General features: G+C 39.4%; 1 protein-coding gene across 1 annotated transcript in view; it reads right to left on the bottom strand.

Annotated features, from left to right (window-relative positions):
- Positions 1-2,809, bottom strand: part of SANBR (SANT and BTB domain regulator of CSR) — a 54,135-nt gene extending 51,326 nt beyond the window's left edge. Inside the window, exon 1 of the mRNA XM_054575371.1 lies at positions 2,666-2,809. The gene's annotated coding sequence lies outside the window, so the exon portion shown is untranslated. The remainder of the gene's footprint in view (positions 1-2,665) is intronic.
- Between the last annotated feature and the right edge of the window lie 16,490 nt (positions 2,810-19,299).

Genomic DNA, 19,299 nt, shown 5'->3' on the forward strand with positions numbered 1-19,299 from the left:
ATGGATAGATAGAAGGATGGACAGATAAATATGTGCTTAAAAGTATAATACAAAAATACATATTTTTTATTAAATTCATTGGGGTGACATTAGTTCATAGGGTCATATAGGTTTCAGGTGTACATTTCTATGATACATGATCTGCAAATTGCATTATGTGCCCACCATCCAAAGTTAAATCATTTTTTGTCACCACAGAATTGGCCCCTTTTACCCTTTTCCTAGCCCCCCGACCCCCATCCCTCTGGTGACCATCATGCTGTTGTTTGTGTCTATGAGGTTCAGTTTTATATCCCACATATGAATGAAATCATATGGTTCTTAGCTTTTTTCTGACTGACTTATTTCACTTAGCATAATATTCTCAAAATCCATCCATGTTGTTGCAAATGGCAGTATTTCATAAAGCTATGAAGGCTTTATGGAGGCAGACATCATACAGCTATCCTACATATATCTAAGTGAGCATTAAAAAGAAACAAAGAAAACACTAAGCACTCTAAAGCACAGCTTTTTAGCAACCAGGGAGTTACCCTATTGATGGGCAAGAATCACATTGTGAATATGAGTACAGACAATGGAGCCAAATTTCCCAAATTTTCAATCTGGCTCTACCACTTAAGGTATTATATGGTTCAGATTACTTATTCCTATGCCTCAGTTTCCTCATCAGTAAAACCAAAAAAGTGGCTAGCCCAAACACCTTTGAGGATATATGGACTGAGCTACCTAGCACACAGTAAGGACTATATGTTTGTAGTAGTAACTTTACCATACCAGAGATCCTCAGATTAAACAAATCATAAAAATAAATGTGGCAGATGAAAGGAGAGTCAGTAACTTTTCCATGAAGTACACTTTCGACAAAATGAGTATAAAGTCAGGTCTAGATTCTTATCCAGTTATTCCACTTTCAATAGTCTCAGCTATAATAAAATAATACCTACCTTTAGAGTTATTGTAAGGATTAAATAGTACTATATAAAGCACCCAGCACACTATCTGGCACACAAAAGGTGCTCAGTAAATAATTTATCACAACTAATATTATTTTTCTTCTTCCTATTTTAGCCATCATTGGCATTAAAATTTTCTAAGAATTATTTTAATAATTGTAAATCACTGCCTTGAGCCCAGGTGAAAACAGATTTTACAGAACTCCACTCCACTTATGTGCCTGGAACATCATCACTTTTCATACCACACAATTTGAGATGTATGTTAGAGCATCGGATCTTTTTTTATTTAATCATGTGTTTGGGCCTTAGAAAACAGTCTAAAACAGAATAAAGGGCAAGAAACTGGGTGCTTTTCTTTTTTCATTTCCAAAAAATTATTTAAAATTCTGAAAATATTTAATGTGTCCTACAATGTATAGGCACCTGTTAGCTAATAAAAAATACTGTCCAAGGCCAAATACTTAAAATCTTGTATGTATATTTCAAATATAATATACACATTTAAGAATAATTTAAATCATCTATTATGAAAAATTTTTTTCTGTTGACATTTTCATTACACAGCTGAATCATGCCAAGCAAGCAAACAGTGCCCAGTAGTAGTTCCCGTTAATTGAATATTCAAGAAAGTACCTCTTAGAGTCTGAATGTAAGTATGACAGGCACAGCATTGAGGGACAGTCCTTAATAACACACAAATTATCTCAGAATAGCTGTCACAGTGCATCCCATTCTGGGGGGAAGAAAGTATAGACATCAAACACTGGGACAAAAAGAAAAGTTTGAAGCTCAAATTACACAACTACTACATCTACTCCTATTCATGACAAAATATATTTTAAAAGTCAATGTTTAAATTGAAACGCGTTGTTTACTAGAAATAAAAAATTCTATTAGTTTAATACACAACATTTTAAAGAATGTATTTCATGTCCTTTCCCCCATTCCCACAAGCTTGGTGTATTTAAATGCATCTGTAAGACTAATTTAATTAATTAGACCAATAGAGGTCCGCAACTGGCATCTGATTTTCCTTTCTTGAAACTGAGAAGGGCTCTGCAGACAGTTTTCCCTAAGCAATGGGAAGATGGGAAGGGAGGGGGGCCGGTCGGGCAGGTCAAAGGCCTTTGGTGGGAGATAACACTGAGTCTTCTGGCACCGGGGGAGAAGCCTGAGGTCCAGGCTTCCTGACCTCAATTAAGAGCGGGGCCAGTTGGCTTTCGTCGGTAAGGAGAACGTAAAATCACAGTTGAAGCCCAGGATGCATACACCACAGCCCTGCAAACCTTCGGCCCAGGGGGCCCCTGCGCGGCGCCTCCTCGGGGCACCCCAGACCTTCGCGGTCTCCCGCTCTGCCTTCATCCCCAGTGGGGCAGAAACTCCCCGGGCGCAGAGCGGGTGGGGCGCGGACAAAGGCGTGGGGTAGAGGGACGAAACTGTGGGGACAGAAGCTGGGCTCGCTCTGCAGGTGCGCGGGCGGGACGGATTGAGGGGAAATGGGGCTGGCAGGGTTAGCGGGCTGCGAGCTGCGATGGGGGCGTCTGGTCAAGCGGGACCTCGGCTCGGCTCGGCTCGGCCCGGCCCGGCCCGGCCCGCCGCGGGTGGAGGCCGCGCAGCGGGATAGCGCTGCCTGGCAGTGGTACCGCCCCCTCGCCGCACTGCCCGCCCGCAGGCCGGCGCCCGAGCCCCCTCGGCATCTCGCTCACCTCCACAGGGCCGCGGCGGCCCTCGCTGCACCTCTGTCACTTGCGGCGGCCGCCTTCGCCCGCGCTCCGGCCATGAAGCTCCCGCGACCCGGCTCGCAGCCCCACAAGCCGCCTTCACTTCGAGCCCTCACGCGCCGCCCTGGCAGCTAGTAAGCGGCAGGGAGACCAGCGCCCGCGGGCCGGGGAGCGCCAGGCCCAACACCGCCCCGCCAATCGCAGGCCATCGCCTGAGTGGCGGAGCCAATAAGCGATGAGCTCCTGTCGGGCGGGAGGGAGCCGAACGAGTCGCAGCCCCAAGCGGTTGCCTCGGCCTTCCCCTGCCCCTTCTTGGTGTTCACTCAAGGGCTTGTCGCAGTGCAGCGACCCCACCCTCCCAGCGTCCTGTCTCTTAGCAACTAGATCTTCCGAGCTTGATCTTAGGTGACCAACTGAGTCCAGAAGAAAGGGAGAATAAGGGAGAGATAAAAGAACTCGGATAAAGAATGGATGAAATGGTTTTCGGGGCAGGTCACTTTGGTATAGCTGCTTAGGTTAGGTAGGTAGAACGGCAAAATTGTAGTATCTGAGAGACACTAAAAGTATTTTTGGGTTAGCCATTGTCTTTTTCAGGAGGCATCTCTTGAAAAATGTAAATGACTCTGGGTTACACATTGAGTTTTTTATTCATGTGGATAGGTTCGACATGCGTGTGTTATTGTGATTACCGCTGGGAGCCTAGTTAGATGTAAAAGACCCAGTGTTGTAGGGTAAATACTACATACCGTTTTAAATTTCCACTTGGAATGCGCCTATTCCAAGAACCAAAACTAAATCTTAGGGTCAGAAAGGACAGAAAAAATAAAGCCCTATTCAAATGAATAATTACTATAGTGAGATCTAATGATGAAGTAGCTAACTACAGAAAGCCAATTTTTCCTCCAATTCTATCACCTGTGACTTTCTGCAAATCTTTTACAAGTTGTGTTCTACAAAGGCATTAAATTTAGGCAAGTTTTGTACCACAAATATATCAGTTAAATAAATTCTTTTTTTTTTAAAGATTGATTTTAGAGAGGTGGGGGGAGAAAGACAGAAACATCGATTTTTGTTGTTCCACTCATTTATGCATTCACGGGTTGATTCTTGCATGTGCTCTGACTGGGGATCAAACCTGCAACCCTGGTGTAGGGGGAATGATGCTCTAACCAACTGAGATACTCGGCCAGGGCAAAGTTAAGTAAATTCTGAAAGTGAGGCTACTTGCCATCTACTTTCTCTTTCTCCTTTTACATAGGCTGGAACTTAGTTGTGATGGTAGTGCGCCAGCTTAAATCAGGGGGACAATAAGGACCCCTAATGGATTGCAGAGCGATAACATAGCAGGAACCTAGGCCATGAATTACCTTGTAAAGCAAAGCTGCCTCACAGGCTATAGTTGTCCTGTCTACCTCTGGATTACTACATGACAGAAAAGCATTTATCTTGCTTTAGCTACAGTAATTTTTGACCTATTTGTTACTGAAACTTAGCGAAGTCCCTAAAAGGAAAGTTGGTTGTGAACATGGTGTGCTATAATAACAGATCTAAGAACTATATGGCACTGGTAGAGATATATTGTAGGCTGGAAGGCTGGTGACTTTTCCCAAATGTATTGTCACCTGTGTTACCTGTGTTAATTTGGAAGGCAGATTATCCTTCCTATAGCTCTGTGTTAATTTGTCACCTGTGTCACCTGTGTTAATTTGGAAGGCAGATTATCAAACCTATAGCTCTGAGGGAAGTAGTTGAGAAAATGTCAGAATGTTAGTTTGTGTTGGCTACCACTCCTTGCTTTTAGCAAGGTTCAACAAAAAGAAATGAAATCAGTAAAGAATTAACCAGTCTGCAAGCAAACACTTTAGAAAATAGAGCTCTATTACTGGACCCCACCCATAACATCTGTTCCAGGTGTTGTTTCACATATTAATCTCTGGGGGATTAATTCAGGTACTTAATGTTTGAAGTTTATTCTCATCTCTCTCCAGTCTTTTCTAGAACAGTATTCATTTACAGAATAACAGAGCTAGAAAGGATCCTTGAAAAATCAACATCTTCCATCTTTTCATTTGAAGGTCAGAGAAAGTTTAAGTGACTCTTCCAAGTCCAAACAGCCAACTCATTACGTTCAGTGACTTTTGCCCAAAGAAGAATCTTTCTTTGGCATTGTACAGATATTCCTTCCTGAGGTCTTTTATGCAGAATGGGCAATTTTACTTAAATGTTCCATCTACCTTCCCTTCCTCATTAAGTCTAACTCTTGTGTTCATAAGCTCATCTATCCCTCTATTAGGTTTAGTATAGGCTAAGTTGTGTTAACAAAGGGACCCAAAATACAGTGGCTTAAACACAATACAACTTTATTTGTCTCTCAAATGACCGTAGAGGCGGCAGTCCAGTTCTGGCATGGCCGCTTTGCCATGCTTCACGCACAACTTCCATCATGGCATCTGAAATGCTGGCAGAAGGCTCACTCTTATTTTCACACCCAACACAAGAATTGGGAGACAGGGCAAGAAATGCTTACCTCAGGACTTTTAAAGTCATGATCCAAAAGTCACGTGTATCACATCCACTTATATCCCATTGGCTACGGTTTAACCATAAAGGGGAGGCCAGATAATGAAGGTTTCATTTGAGCAGTTGTGTATCCAACTAAAAGGTGGGAGTTACACTTTTAAATTATGGGAGAGTGAATGTTGGTGGACAACTAACCATCTCTACACAACAGTCTAGTTCCAAAGATTATATGCTACTCAAACCTTTATTATTGACTTCACTACAGTAAATTATTTTTGAAACATTTCTAACTAGTGAAATGTAAAACAAAAAAGGCACTCTATCAGTACTGCAAAGTATACGCATGCGCGCGCGCGCACACACACACACACACACACACACAGAAAAGTGTTTATGGATAAAGGCAATACAAATAAATGCAATGCCTTTTGGACTCCGAGTTGCTACCAAACATTGCTACAGAGCAAGATTTAAAATTAAATGTAACTTTCCTCATGACAAGGCAAAGAGTTGTATAAAACAACAAAAACAAAGAAAAATAATGTGGAAAAGTAAAAGATAAAGTAATAAATACATTTCCTTCATCTGCTTCAAGGTCTGAAAGAAATCAAATAGGTGTGTGGGAGACCATGTTTACTTCCCCAAAATGTCTTTTTTGTGTGTGGAGTTCTTTTTACTACCCAAAAGTGGAGGCCTCTGTTCACAAAAACACTTAAATTGATGAGTCATGTTCAGACTGTAAGTCCTACATGGTGTCATCACGTATGAGTTTATGTGTGTGGCAGGTCTAAGTCTAACATCGTAGAATCTTGACAGATTACTCCTGAACAATAGTATTTTTCCCCTTGTCCCACTGAACCTGTGCTAGCAATGGGTCAAGATAATTTTCCACTCTTCTAATAGTCTGCTACAAGAGAAAAGCACTGTTTCTAAAGGGCACTGTCCCACCTAATCCCCTTCATAAGTCAGTAGTCCTTAAAGACAGCTCCTGATTTAAAACTGAATCTTGATAACAGGGCTATTGACAAGTGTTTACCACTTTTAACAGGAACCCTTACTATATGTCAGGTGCTCTGTTAAGTGCTCAACAGAATCCTCTCAACAGCTCAATTAAATAGGTACTATTTAGAACTTAATATTAAATTCCAAATGGAAAGTGTGTTAAACATTTATATTAATAAATTCACTTTGGTTGGCTTTTAAAAATTTGTGTTTTCACACACAAATGCAAAAACAGTAAAGTAGTATGGTTAATCATTAATACAATGGTTGAGGAGTGGATTTTTCCAATCAATTTATGAGTGTGGTTGCCATGTACCATATATGAATGAAAAATTTCAAACAATATTGCTATAGACAATAAAATACATAGAACTACATTGTAAAAAATGTATCTCCTTTTTTCTCTGAGTCAGGAAGCGCTTAGGAATCTTCATAAACCTTAAAGCAGATGTTTCCAAATGTCTCTCTTAGTTTAAGGACCTGTGAGGACCTGTGGTAGACAGGAAAAGCAATAGGAAATGTACATGCTTGCTGATTTATTAAATTTATTAATAGAAATTATGTCTTTCTACTTTCTGGTCTTAATATCCTTTCTTCATTTCTGGTTTCTCCTCATCTCCCACTGAAGATATTGAGTTTCCTAGTTAATTCAAATTAAAGATTAGTTTTTACAAAGTAAATATTATTAAACAAAACATATCAAAGAAATAAAACACACACACTTACTGATTTTTCACAACTCAAAACCTGAAATAATTGGCTCTGCATGTCTGGAAATTGGAAGGAAGTCCTAATTTTTGTTATTGTGCTGGGCTACATGTGTGGGTCTCCTGCTGAATGAATAAGACCTGTCTGCGATACACACATTAAGGCACTGTGAATCTCACAGGAAGTTGGGGGGCAGGCAGAATCTATCAAAACCAATGAACTGGGAAAACTGCAGTCAGAAGGGAGGAGTACGGGTGCCCTGAGGGTAGGTGTCCAAAGCTGTCAGGATTCCGAGCTTTGGGCCAATATGTAGAGTGAGGGTGAGGGGAAACTGATCCTAGTCTCTTACTCTTGCAAGTTAAAACAGGGTGACATAGATGGGCTCATTGAGATGACTCTTGGGCAATGACCAGAAGTTGCAGAAGAGAACCAAGAGGATCTCTGGGAGAGAGTGTCCAGACATAAGAAAAACTATGTACAAAGGTCGTAAGGTGCAAGCATGCCTGGTATTAAAGTGACTGCAAGGGGGCCCATGTGACTGCTGTGAGGAAAATAGAGGAAGAGTTGAAAGGGGTCAGACAGGTTAGAGCACTGTCAGTGCTTTGATTTTTTTACTGAGTCAAATGGGAAGCCACTGGAGGGAATTTAGCAGAGAAGTATTGTGATATGAGATATGACAGGTGTAGAAAAAATGAATACTCTGTTCCTGTTTTGACAACTCACTACAGGTCTGGTGAGGTAAAGGCAGAAGCAGGGCAACAGGTCATAGGCTATTAAAATGATACATGTGGGTGTAAAAGAGAGAAATGAAAAAAGGGTTCCAAAGTTTCTGGCCTAAATGAATGGAAAGATACAGTTGCCATTTATTGGCACAGGGAAGAGAATAGAAGGGAAACAAGTTTTGACATGAAGATCAGGATTTTTAAGCATGTTAAACTTCAGATACCGAGTGAAGATAGCGAAGTGGTAGGTGGCTATATGATTTTGGAATTCAGATAGAAGATAAGGCCTGAAGATAAAAATTGTAGAGTCAAGAACATATGGTATTGTGACCACCCGACTGGACGAGATCATCAAGGAAATGAGTACAGAGTAGAGGACCCTGGGGTCCTCCAACATTTACAGGTAAGGATATGGGGAGTATTCATCAATGAAGATTGAAAAGAAAGGGGTCAACAATACTGTAGGAAAACGAGGGCAGTATGGCATCCTTGAAACCAAGAGAAAAAAAAGGGTTTCAAGCAAGAGGGAGTGATCAACTGTGCTACCACAGGTCAAGTAGAATTAAGACTGAAACTGTTTACTGGATAGCAGAGTAGTTAGTGGTCACTGTTTGACCCTAAGAAGCTTTTCTGATGGGGCCAAAAGTCTGCTGAAGTGAGTTCATGACAGCAGAGAGAGAAGTGCACTGAACAGCAATATGGATGACTTTCTCAAGGGTATATGAAACATGGTTGCACAAAACCAGTTTGGCTTCTAGTTAAGTACAAGAAATTGATTATTCACCTTTATCTCCTTTCTCCTCAAAATATCCCCAAAAATGCCAATAAAAGAATGAGAGGAAAGAAAAGAAAAAGGAAAAAAAAATTAAAACACACACACACACACACAAAGAATGAGAGGGTCAAGGGGGAGGGAGATGAAAGAGGTTACAGGGGATAAATGGTAATGGAAGTAAATTAACTTAAAAATAAAAAAGAATGAGAGGGTCATCTGGGTAGTCATACCACAGGCATATAACTTCTTTAGTAAAATGTTTTATTTTTGCCTCAAGTAAGCCCTGTCCATTGTTTCTGTGCATCAACACACCTTTAAATAAACTGTAACCGCCCTCAAGAGAGCACAATCTTGTTAGCTATTCTGAAATCCAATCCCTGCCTTGCTTTCTCCTGACTTTATGTAACCTTCCTATGTTCCCTCCTTAATTCCAAATGCATAAAAGATGCTGCGAAACTGTTATTCTTTGGAGCATTTGAAAGCCAGGGAGCTTTCTCCCTGGCATATGTCATTAGTTTGACTCAAATAAACTTATCAAATTCCAAGAAAAGAAAAAAAAGGATGAGAAGTATTAAACAACAAGGACAAAACATAAAATAGAAGACAACAATGAATGAGATTTTCAGAAGTCAGAAAGCAAAAGGAAGCTAAGTAACTGACTTAGAAGAGGGGATGAAATGACACCCAAGACAGGGACTCTGACAACTAAGACTGTTTATGCTATAGAACCTTTGGAAGACTCAGCATTAGAAAGCATCAGGCACCACTCCTGGTAGCCAGGTGCAGTACATAGAAACTAGGCAAATAAAAAAGCAAAGCAATGCCAATGCCAAGAAAATGGAAAAGTCATCTGAGAAATGAACAATAGGGAGAAAAGGAAGTTATTTGCATGATCACTATAATGCAAATATTCTCATTGACTTAACTAAGGGTTAAAGTATTTTTATATTGGGAAGATGGAGTAAGAGGAAATGTGGGATAGCAGTGTAAGGCAGTCAAATCCTCCATAGGGGTGAGGGGAAAGAGAGAGGTTAATAGATACCCTCTAAAACTGGTAAGTCAAATAGTAAAATGAACACATTATTTAGAAACAAGAAAGTAAAACCAGAATAGCAAAAGTTAAATGTGGTTGCTTTTGGGATTAGGACTCTGGAGTGAGGCAGAAGGCTACTTTTATTTCCTTAAAAATCACAATTTAATTTTTTTAAAATACCATGTGATTGTACTAGTGTGATAGTTAAAAATGTAAATGAATGGATAAAAACATATAGGAATTTCAGACAAGTTGTTCAAGTAGGCAAACACTAAATAGAAAACATTAAGCATAACAATCTAGAATAAAAAATTCAAGTGATACTAACACTGGTGAAGGAATATGGGCAAGGGGGACACAGTGTCTGGAGGGGAAAGCAAGGAGGATGACACCAGGCCAACATTCATGTGTTGTTACAAGACTTTATTGAAAACTTTAATATTGAAAACTTTAGCCCTGGCCAGTGTGGCTAATGGCTTAGTTGGTTGGACATCGTCCTGCAAAGCAAAAGGTGGCCAGTTCAATTCCCAGTCAGGGAACATACTTGGGTTGCAGGTTTGGTCCCCAGTTGGGGTGTACAAGAGGCAACCAACAGAATGTTTCTCTCTTGTACTATTGTTTCTCCTCTTCTTCTTGCCTTCTCCTCTCTAAAAATATATAAATAAAATATTTTTTTAAAAAAGTAACCACAACAAGAATGAAAGTAAGACATGAAGTTTTCAAACCTACAGAAGAAAATTTGATCTGTGAAAAAAGAAACAGAAAGCATAAGTACAAAACTTGTAATAAGGTGGCATAAATATATGAAATAACCATAAAACCATGAGAAGCCATAAACAACTGGACATTTCAAATATATTGCTTTTAGAAATAACAAAGAAGCCCCAAAATAAGCAGATATAAAGACAAATTTAAAATATAAGCTCGATCTAACACAGTGTTCAATCTAATGTAACGTCTCCATATTTCCACCTGGAACAACACCACTCTGGTGTACCTTTCTCCCTCCCTTACTACCTGCTTTTCAGAGGAGTGAGCTGAGATTGGTAAATTTGGAAGAAGAAATTGTATACATGCAGGTTTCAACTTTCTTACTGGACCTGCCTATTTCCAGTGATGGAGCTTTCTGGTCTGTTTTCCTGACCACTCTAAGTTTGGTGGGTCACTTTTTCTGAGACTGGATAGATAATTTAATTCAGGGAAATAGTAGCAAATCCTCTGTCATGCCCTTCAAATTAGCTTTAAATAAAAAGTTTACAGACAACAGCCCCACCTGCCTACTCATGGTCCTCAATCAGCTGTTCAGTCTCTTATTCTTTTGTTCCCTCTCTTTTCTTGGTAATTTGTTGCTTTCAGTTTTATATGCCATATATGAGTGAAAACATATGGTTGCTACCTTTTTCTGACTTATTTCACTAACGTGATATTCTCAAGGTCAATCCAAGTTGCTGTAAATGTCAGTATTTCATCTTTCTTTATGGCTGAGTAGGCTGAGTAGTATTCCATTGTATATATGTATCACAGCTTCTTTATCCAGTTATCTATTGAAGAACACTTCAGTTGTTTCCATGTCTTGGCAACCATGAATAATGCTGCAGTAAACATAGGGGTGCTTATGTCTTTGTGAATAAATGTTTTCAAAATTTTTGGGTAGATACCCAGAAGCGGCATTGCTGGGTCATATGGTAACTCTATTCTTAATTTTTTGAGGATCTTTCATATTGTTTTTCATAGTGGCCGTACCAGTTTATATTCCTAACCAGCAGTGAATGAGGGTTCCTTTTTCTCCACAACTCCTCCAAAACTTATTACTTGTCTTGTTTATAATAGCCATTCTAACAGGTATAAAGTGGTATCTCTTTGGAGTTTTGATTTGCATCTCCCTAATAGCTAGGTGAGCATCTTTTCATATATCTATTGGCCATTTGCATGTCTTCTTGGGAGAAGTGTCTGTTCAGGTCCTCTGCCCATTTTTTAATTGGATTCTTTATTTGGTGTTGAGTTGTATGAGTTCTTTTTATATTTTGGATATTAACCCCTTGTTAGAGCTATTGTTTGCAAATATCTTCTCCTATTCAGTTGGTTGCCTTTTTGTTTGTTGATGGTTTATTTTTCTTGTGGCTTTTTAGTTTTATGTAGTCCCATTCATTTATTTTTGTCTTTACTCCCCTTGTCCTCGTGGTCAAATTCATAAAATCTTCTCTAAGACCAAGGCCCATAAGTTTAGTACTTATGGTTTCTTCTATGTAATTTATTGTTTCAGACCTTATATTCACATCTTTGATCCACTTTGAGTTAATTTTTGCATATGGGGACAAACAGGAATCCAGTTTCATTCTTTTGCATGTGGCTTTCCAATTTTCCCAGCACCGTTTAATGAAGAGGTTTTTTTCTCCGTTGTACGTTTTTAGCTCCTTTGTGAAAAATTATTTGATCGTATACATGTGGATTTATTTCTGGGCTCTCGATTCTGTTCCACTGGTCTGTGTAACTGTTTTTCTGCCAATACCATGCTGTTTTGATTATCATCACATCAAAGTATCATTTGAAATCAGGTAGTGTGATGCCTCTGGTTTGTTTGTTTTTTTTTCAGGATTGCTTTGTTTATTTGGGGTTTTTGTGGTTCCAAACAAACTTTATGATTTTTTCCCTATTTTTTTAAAAATAAAAAGCATTGGGATTTTGATGAAGATTGCAGTCAATCTAGATATTGCTTTGGGTAAGATGGACATTTTAACTATGTTAATTCTTCCAATCCATGAAGACAGAATATCTTTCCATTTCATCGTGTCTTTTTCAATCTCTTTTAAATGATGCTTTGTAGTATATAGGGCCTTCACATCCTTTGTTAAGTTTATGCCTAGCTATTTTATTCTTTTTGTTATAATTGCAAAAGGAATTGTTTTATTTCATTTACTATCCTGATATTTCATTGGTAGGATATAGGAATGCAGTGCATTTTTGTACATTAATTTTTTTATCCTGCAACTTTGCTGTATTGGTTTATTGTTTTTAATATTTTTTTGGTGGAACCTTTGGGGTTTTCTATATAAAGAATCATGTCATCGGCAAAAAGTGACACTTTTATTTCTTCATTTCCAATTTGGATGCCTTTTATTTCTTTCTCTTGACTGATTGCTTTGGCTAGGACTTCCAATACTATGTTGAATAAGAGTGGTGAGAGTGAACATCCTGTCTTCTTCCTGATCTTAGAGGAAAAGCTTTCAGTTTTTTACCACTGAGTATGATATTAATTGAGGGTTTGTCTTATATGGCCATATAGGTCAACCTCTTATTCCTAAACATACAACCAGAGTTCAGCAAAAACCTAAGAAAACTATTTATCATGAAAGAGATAACACACATGGGGTGGGAGGCGGGGGAGTCTATGTAGAAAAATGGAAACTTCATAGCAAGAGAACAACCAGTTCAGACTGCTGGACAAAAGGGGTTTTGTTAACGCTTTCCCCTTAGTAACTAGCTGGACAAAAAGTTGAACTCATACCTCATACTACATCCAAACGTAAGTTCCAATTAAAATTAAAGACCTAAGTGTAAATGATAAAACAATAAAACTGACAAAAGAACAAAACATAACAATGAGTTGGGGAGAAAATTAAAGACTTCCATTCCATGAAGGACACCAAGATAAGAATTAACAATGATAAGACTGTTATTTCCAACATCTGAAATTGACAAGAGAATAACATCTAGAATCTATTAAGAATTTTTTGTGCTATAATCAGCAAGAAAGAGAAAAACCTAATGGAAAAAATGGGCAACCCTGGTAGGTATGGCTTAGTGGATTGAGCGCTGGCCTGCAAACTGAAAGCTCACTGCTTTGATTCCCAGTCAAGGCACATGCCTGGGTTGCAGGCCAGGTCCTCAGTTGGGGGCTTGTGAGAGGCAACTAATTGATGTATCTCTCTTGCACATTGATGTTTCTCTTCCTCTCTGTCTACCTCCCTTCCCCCTCTCTAAAAAAAGTAAATAAATATAATCTTTTAAAAAAAGAAAAGAAAAATGGGCAAATTATAAGCATAGTATTTTCCACAGAATGGAAAACCAGAATGACTAAAAAGCATAAGCTTAGTCTCATTAGTAATCAGATAATGCAGATTAAGACAACATACACTTTCACACATATTAGATTAACAAAAATGAGAAAATATCAAGTGCTACTGAAGATATAGAGAACAGGGAAACCCTCATACTTTGACGGTGCAAGTGTAAACTTGTACAACCATTCATAAGAACAATCCAGCATTATTTGACTAAAGTTAAATATGCATATACCTAAAATCCCAGCCATTCTTCTCTAGGACATATATACTATCATAGAAACTACAGGGCTTGTTCGTAGAAAGACATATAAATTTGTAGAAGTAGGAACAGCGGGAAGCAACCTAAGTATCTATGACTAGAGGAAAGGATAAACTATGGTATGTGAATACAATAGAATGACATGCATCAATAAGAAACATGTTATATAAAGTAACATGAATAGGTCTTAAACCCTAATATTTTATGAAAGTTAGAAGCAAAAATGAGATTTATGATATCAGTTTTTTAAAAATTGAAAACTTATATGAAATATTATATAGTTTTTCAAGGAAATGTATCCAAAATTTGGAAGATGGCTTAGAAAGAAAAATATTAAATATAGTAAGGAATGAGGAGTATGGAACTGCAGACAGGAGAGTAACAAAAACTATTAGGGTACAGTAAGACAAAACAAAAGTCTATCCTTTCTAGACCAATGATATTGCTGTCAATAGAAAATATGATCAATAACTGACTTAATTCTGAAAACCTGAAATCCTTAAAAATCCAAACACTTATTTTACATGAGCAGAAACACTGTTAAGACTTAAGTTAGATTAGTTAGACACAATTTAAATGTGGGAAACTATTCATGAAGCATTATATAGTAAGTATCTCATAAGATACTTAAGTATAAGTTGGCTTTATTTTTTTTTTCAAGATTATTTTTAATTTTTTTAGAGAGAGGGAAAGGGAGGGAAGAAGAGAGGGAGAGAAACATCGACTGGCTGCCTCTCAGAAAGCCCCCCCGGTGGAGACTTGGCCTGCAACCCAGGCAAGTGCTCTGATAGGAAATACACTGAGCCACAGCAGCCAGGGCAAGTTAGTTGACTTGAAAAGAAATAGTTCAGGCCCTGGCTGGGTAGTTCAGTTGGTTAGACTGTCATACTGACACACCAAGGTTGTATGGTCTATACTTGGTCAGGGCACAGGCAGGAATCCACCAATACATGCATAAAGAAGTAGAATGACAATTCTCTTTTTCTCTTTCCTACTCTTTCTAAAAGCAATAAATTTTAAAAAATGAACAGTTCTAAAATACTATATAATATGAAAGGACATTTCAAGTCAATGCTAAAAAACCAAAATTTCTTGTGCTGAATGAATATTCCACTGTGTTTTCCTAAGTTAGGCTCTTCTGGTATTCATAAAAATGATTTAAAATTACATTTTGACAATGTTGTAAGTACAATCTGAAATTCTAGACCGATAATACTTCATAACATTTTTACAGGATGTAATAAGTTTAAGCATACATGGAAATTTATTTTTAAAGTATATTTATTGATTATTCTATTACAGTTGTCCCATTTTTTCTCCCCTTCCTCCCCCTCCACCCTGCACCCCCTCCCTCAAGCATCCCCCTCCCTTAGTTCATGTCCATGTAAATTCTTTGTTGTATATGTAAGTTCTTTGGCTTGTCCATTTCCTATACTATTCTTTTTTTTCTCCTAATAGACCTTATTTTTTTTAGAACAGTTTTAGATCTACAGAAAAATTATAAAGCAATGACAGAGTTTGTATATACCAGGTACCCAGCTTACCCCACTCCTAGCTGCTTATATCAGCAAGGTCATTTGTTACAATGAATGAACCAATGTGAATACATTATCATTAACTAATGTTCATAATGAATCAGTTTCTCCAGGGAAGAGCTGTGTCCGGACTCCTGCCTGAAAGGCTGCAGTACTTTAACAGTCATTCAGCCTGCAGTCTGTCTTCAGTGCAGGGGCTCACATTCGCCACCACCCGTCCCTAGCTGTACCCAGTATCCCTGATACCCAAGTTCTTTCTAGTTCAGTCTCCCCAGGGAGTCAAGAGAGTCTGGAAAAGAAGCAGCCAAAACAGAAAACATCAAGTTATATCACCATGGGAACAAGGGATCTTTACAGCAGAAAATGACTAGAGTCTATCAAATGGAACCATGTGTCTGGCTGGGCACAAAGACTGAGCGAGGATTCTAACCATCTCTTATTCATGTTTCAAATAATCTTATTTTTAATCCCATTTGCAGAGGTACCTGGGGCTTAACAGTCCTGATGTCCTTCCTCATGCACTAGTTTCCTGCCTGCCTTTGGCACCCACTGAGATTTGCTTCTTTAATCTCTGAAGTAAGTAACCACACTTTCTGAAGCTCTCCAGCTGCCAAAATGGTGTTGCTATTTTTCCATTCTCCTTGTCTCTTTGGGTTTAGGACCTTCTCTTTGTTTCCACTAAGATTTTGAAAACAATAAAAACAAACTTGTGGGTTTGATTCACTCTGTGTAACCAGAAATTGGAGTAACTGTCTTTTGTAGTGATCTTTGTGCTGAAAATATGTTGTTGATATTTCTTAGCTGCCCAAGGATTCAGAAGCATGGAATCCTCTTGGAAGGAACAGGATCCTTCATAGTCATTCATATACCCTCTTACCTCTGCAGAAAATTACAGGACTTCTGAAAATGGGACTTGAGGTTCTTCTGTCTATTGGACGTGTTGCAGTAAGAAATATGTCAAGTTACCTGGGTGAAGCCAGAGAAGAGACAACCAAATGTTGATTTTTAAACTTCCAAAAATCAGCATTTATCTGTTTCCCACAAAAGGGAACAGTGCTGGACAAGAGTTTTCTAACACCTGTGCTCTTCTCAAGGCCTTGCCGTGGCATCCTGTAAGGCAATATTTCCCCCAGCCTACAGAGCGCATTATCTTTTTTTGTTGTTTTGTTACAAGTCCTAATCATAAACCTCATTCTAGCCTTTAGCAAGAACATTGCCATCTAGGTGATAGTGTTAACTCACCATGTTGAAAAGAAAGCATAAAGGGAAAGAGACCAAAGAAAAGTCAGCATCCAGCTCTGTTTGCTAGAGGAATAATAACTAGCATTTACTGAATACTTTGTTCACAATACTGCTCTATGAATTTTTTTTTCATTTAATCCTTACAACAGTCTATGAGGTTGATTCTTATTCCTTCATTTTGCAGGTGAGGGAGCCTGGATTAACAAAAGCTGAGCCCAAAATGCTGGGCTTCAAGCTCAGAGAGTTTGAGTCCAGAGCCTACAGTTGTAAACCCAACACGGCATTCCATCCCCGTGGAGGTGGGGGGTAATGACGATGGCAGAATGACAGCTGAGGCAGCTAATGCATTCCTTAGCATCGGACTTAAGGGTTTAGAAAATGCTGTCACACCTGCTCTATTATTTGCACTCATTGTGTTGCCAGGAGAAAACTACCTGATGCCAAGGGTGGAACAGCTACATGAATAGCTTGGCAGAGATAATGCAAGGTGTGAAATCTCTAGAGAGGGAGTGGGAGGAATGCTTCAGCATTAGCATTTGCACCTGTCCTTGGATTTGCTCAGCCCCACTCTGGGTCTCTCACCAGCTCATTGATTTCCAGCAGAGCTTGCCACCTTGTCTTGTGTCTAACATTGTTTGTGGTCCTGGAAGAGCAGGCAGATCTTCCCAGGAATGACATGCTCAGGTAAGGAGAAGGCAGATCCTTGTTATTTCTCCTTGTTCTTTCTGGAATCAGACATTGGAATCAGACAATGGAAGTTGGCATTGGGTCTCTTGATTCATAGATCCATGAGCAGAAGGAAAGATGAGAAAGGCTGGGGTTCAGTCTCCTATGCTCAGGAGGAGAAAGGACAGTATCTGGTCTATTCAGAGGCCATCAGCACTAAGTCAGTCATAAATACTGGGGGGAAATCAAAAAGAAATAAGAGGGATCCAGAAATGCTAATGTGTAAAATGCAGGTTACATTATTTTGAGATTAATGAATGACTGGGCAATTCTGGCAGCTGGCCAATTTTGGGTTCTGGGGTCTGGCTGTGATTTGATGCCATTTGGCAGTGATTGTCTTCTCCATTGTAAACATCGTAAATATCAGCGTGGACAACTCTGGGTCCTGTTGCTCTCCAGGATCCTCAAGACAGCAGCAAAGAGTCAAGGAACTTCCTTGTAGATGTTGGCCCAGCCTGAGTGTGTCTGGAGACAGATCCACTTACAAGCTTACAGGTTTATTGGCATAATTCTGCTCCTCAAGGTCTGCTGGACTGAGGGTCTTCGTGTCTTGCTGGCCTGGTCTCTGGCAAAGGTGGGGGCAGAGTGGGCTAGAGACACCTGAGGAGAGACTTGAGAAGGAGGCTTTGGGGAGAGACCTGAGTGGCTGGCAGGATCCTGGTGCTGACTCATTCCCCATGTGGCAGCAGCCATCTTGCTCAGGTAGACCACTCCCCTGAGCAGCAACAGTGAGAGAGAACACAGTAACCCCCTCCTATACTATTCTTAACCTCCCCCTATTTTGTGCCTACCAATTATGCTCATTCCCTGTACCTTTTCCCCCATTCTCCCCACTCTCAACTCTTCACCCCATAACCCTCCAAAAAAAGTTGACCTCCATTTCTGTGATTCTATTCCTATTCTAGTTGTTTGCTTAGTTTGTTTTTTAGGTTCAGTTGATAGTAATGTTTGTTGTCATTTTACTCTTTGTAATTTTGATCTTCTTTTTCTTAGGTAAGTCCCTTTAACATTTCATATAATAAGGGCTTGGTGATGATGAACTCCTTTAACTTTACCTTATCTGGGAAGCACTTTATCTGCCCTTCCATTCTAAATGATAGCTTTGCTGGATAGAGTAATCTTGGATGTTAGGTCTTTGGCTTTTGTGACTTTGAATACTTCTTTCTAGCCCCTTCTTGCTGGTAAGTTTTCTTTGGAGAAATTGCTGATTGTCCTATGGGAACTCCTTTGTAGGCAATTCTCTCCTTTCATCTTGCCACATTTAAGGTTCTCTCCTTATCTTTAATCTTGGGTAATTTCATTGTGCATCTTGGTGTGTTCCTCCTTGGGTCCATCCTCTTTGGGTCTCTCTGAGCTTCCTGGACTTGCATGTCTATTTCCTTTGCCAGATTGGGGAACTTTTCCGTATTTGGTCAAATACATTTTCAATTTCTTGCTCTTCCTCTTTTCCTTCTGGCACCCCTTTGATTCGGATGTTGGAATGTTTAAAGTTGTCTAAGAGGTTCCTAAGCCTCTCCTCATTTTTCTTCATTCTTGTTTCTTCATTCTATTCTGGTTCAATATTTATTTCCTCCTTTTGTTCCAAATCATTGAGTACTGGTTTCCTTCCCTTCACTGGTGATTCCCTGTATATTTTTCTTTATTTCACTTTGTATACCCTTCACTTCCTTTATTGTGTGTCTGTACTCAATCATTTCTGTGAGCATCCTGATTACCAGTGCTTTTAACTCTGCATCTGATAGGTTGGCTCTCTCTTCATTGCTTAGTTCTTTTTCTAGAGTTTTGATCTGTTCTTTGGGCAGTATTTGCTTCAATGCACCTGTTACATTTTAAGGGTTGGGGCCTTAGGTATTTATCAGGGTAGGGCAACCCACTTTGCTGCACTGTGGTGCTATATGTTGGGGAGGGGTTAGAGAGGGAACAATTCTGCTTGCTCAGCTCTCACACCACTTTGTTACTTTCCCCAATACCCACAAGTAAATTGGGCACTTCTGATGCTGATTCCCAGGTGGGTGGGTTTGTGTACAATATAG

Source organism: Pteronotus mesoamericanus, unplaced genomic scaffold, assembly GCF_021234165.1.
Source record: "Pteronotus mesoamericanus isolate MK-2021 breed Mesoamerican mustached bat unplaced genomic scaffold, CSHL_Meso_final contig_291, whole genome shotgun sequence".
Classification (NCBI taxonomy): domain Eukaryota; kingdom Metazoa; phylum Chordata; class Mammalia; order Chiroptera; family Mormoopidae; genus Pteronotus; species Pteronotus mesoamericanus.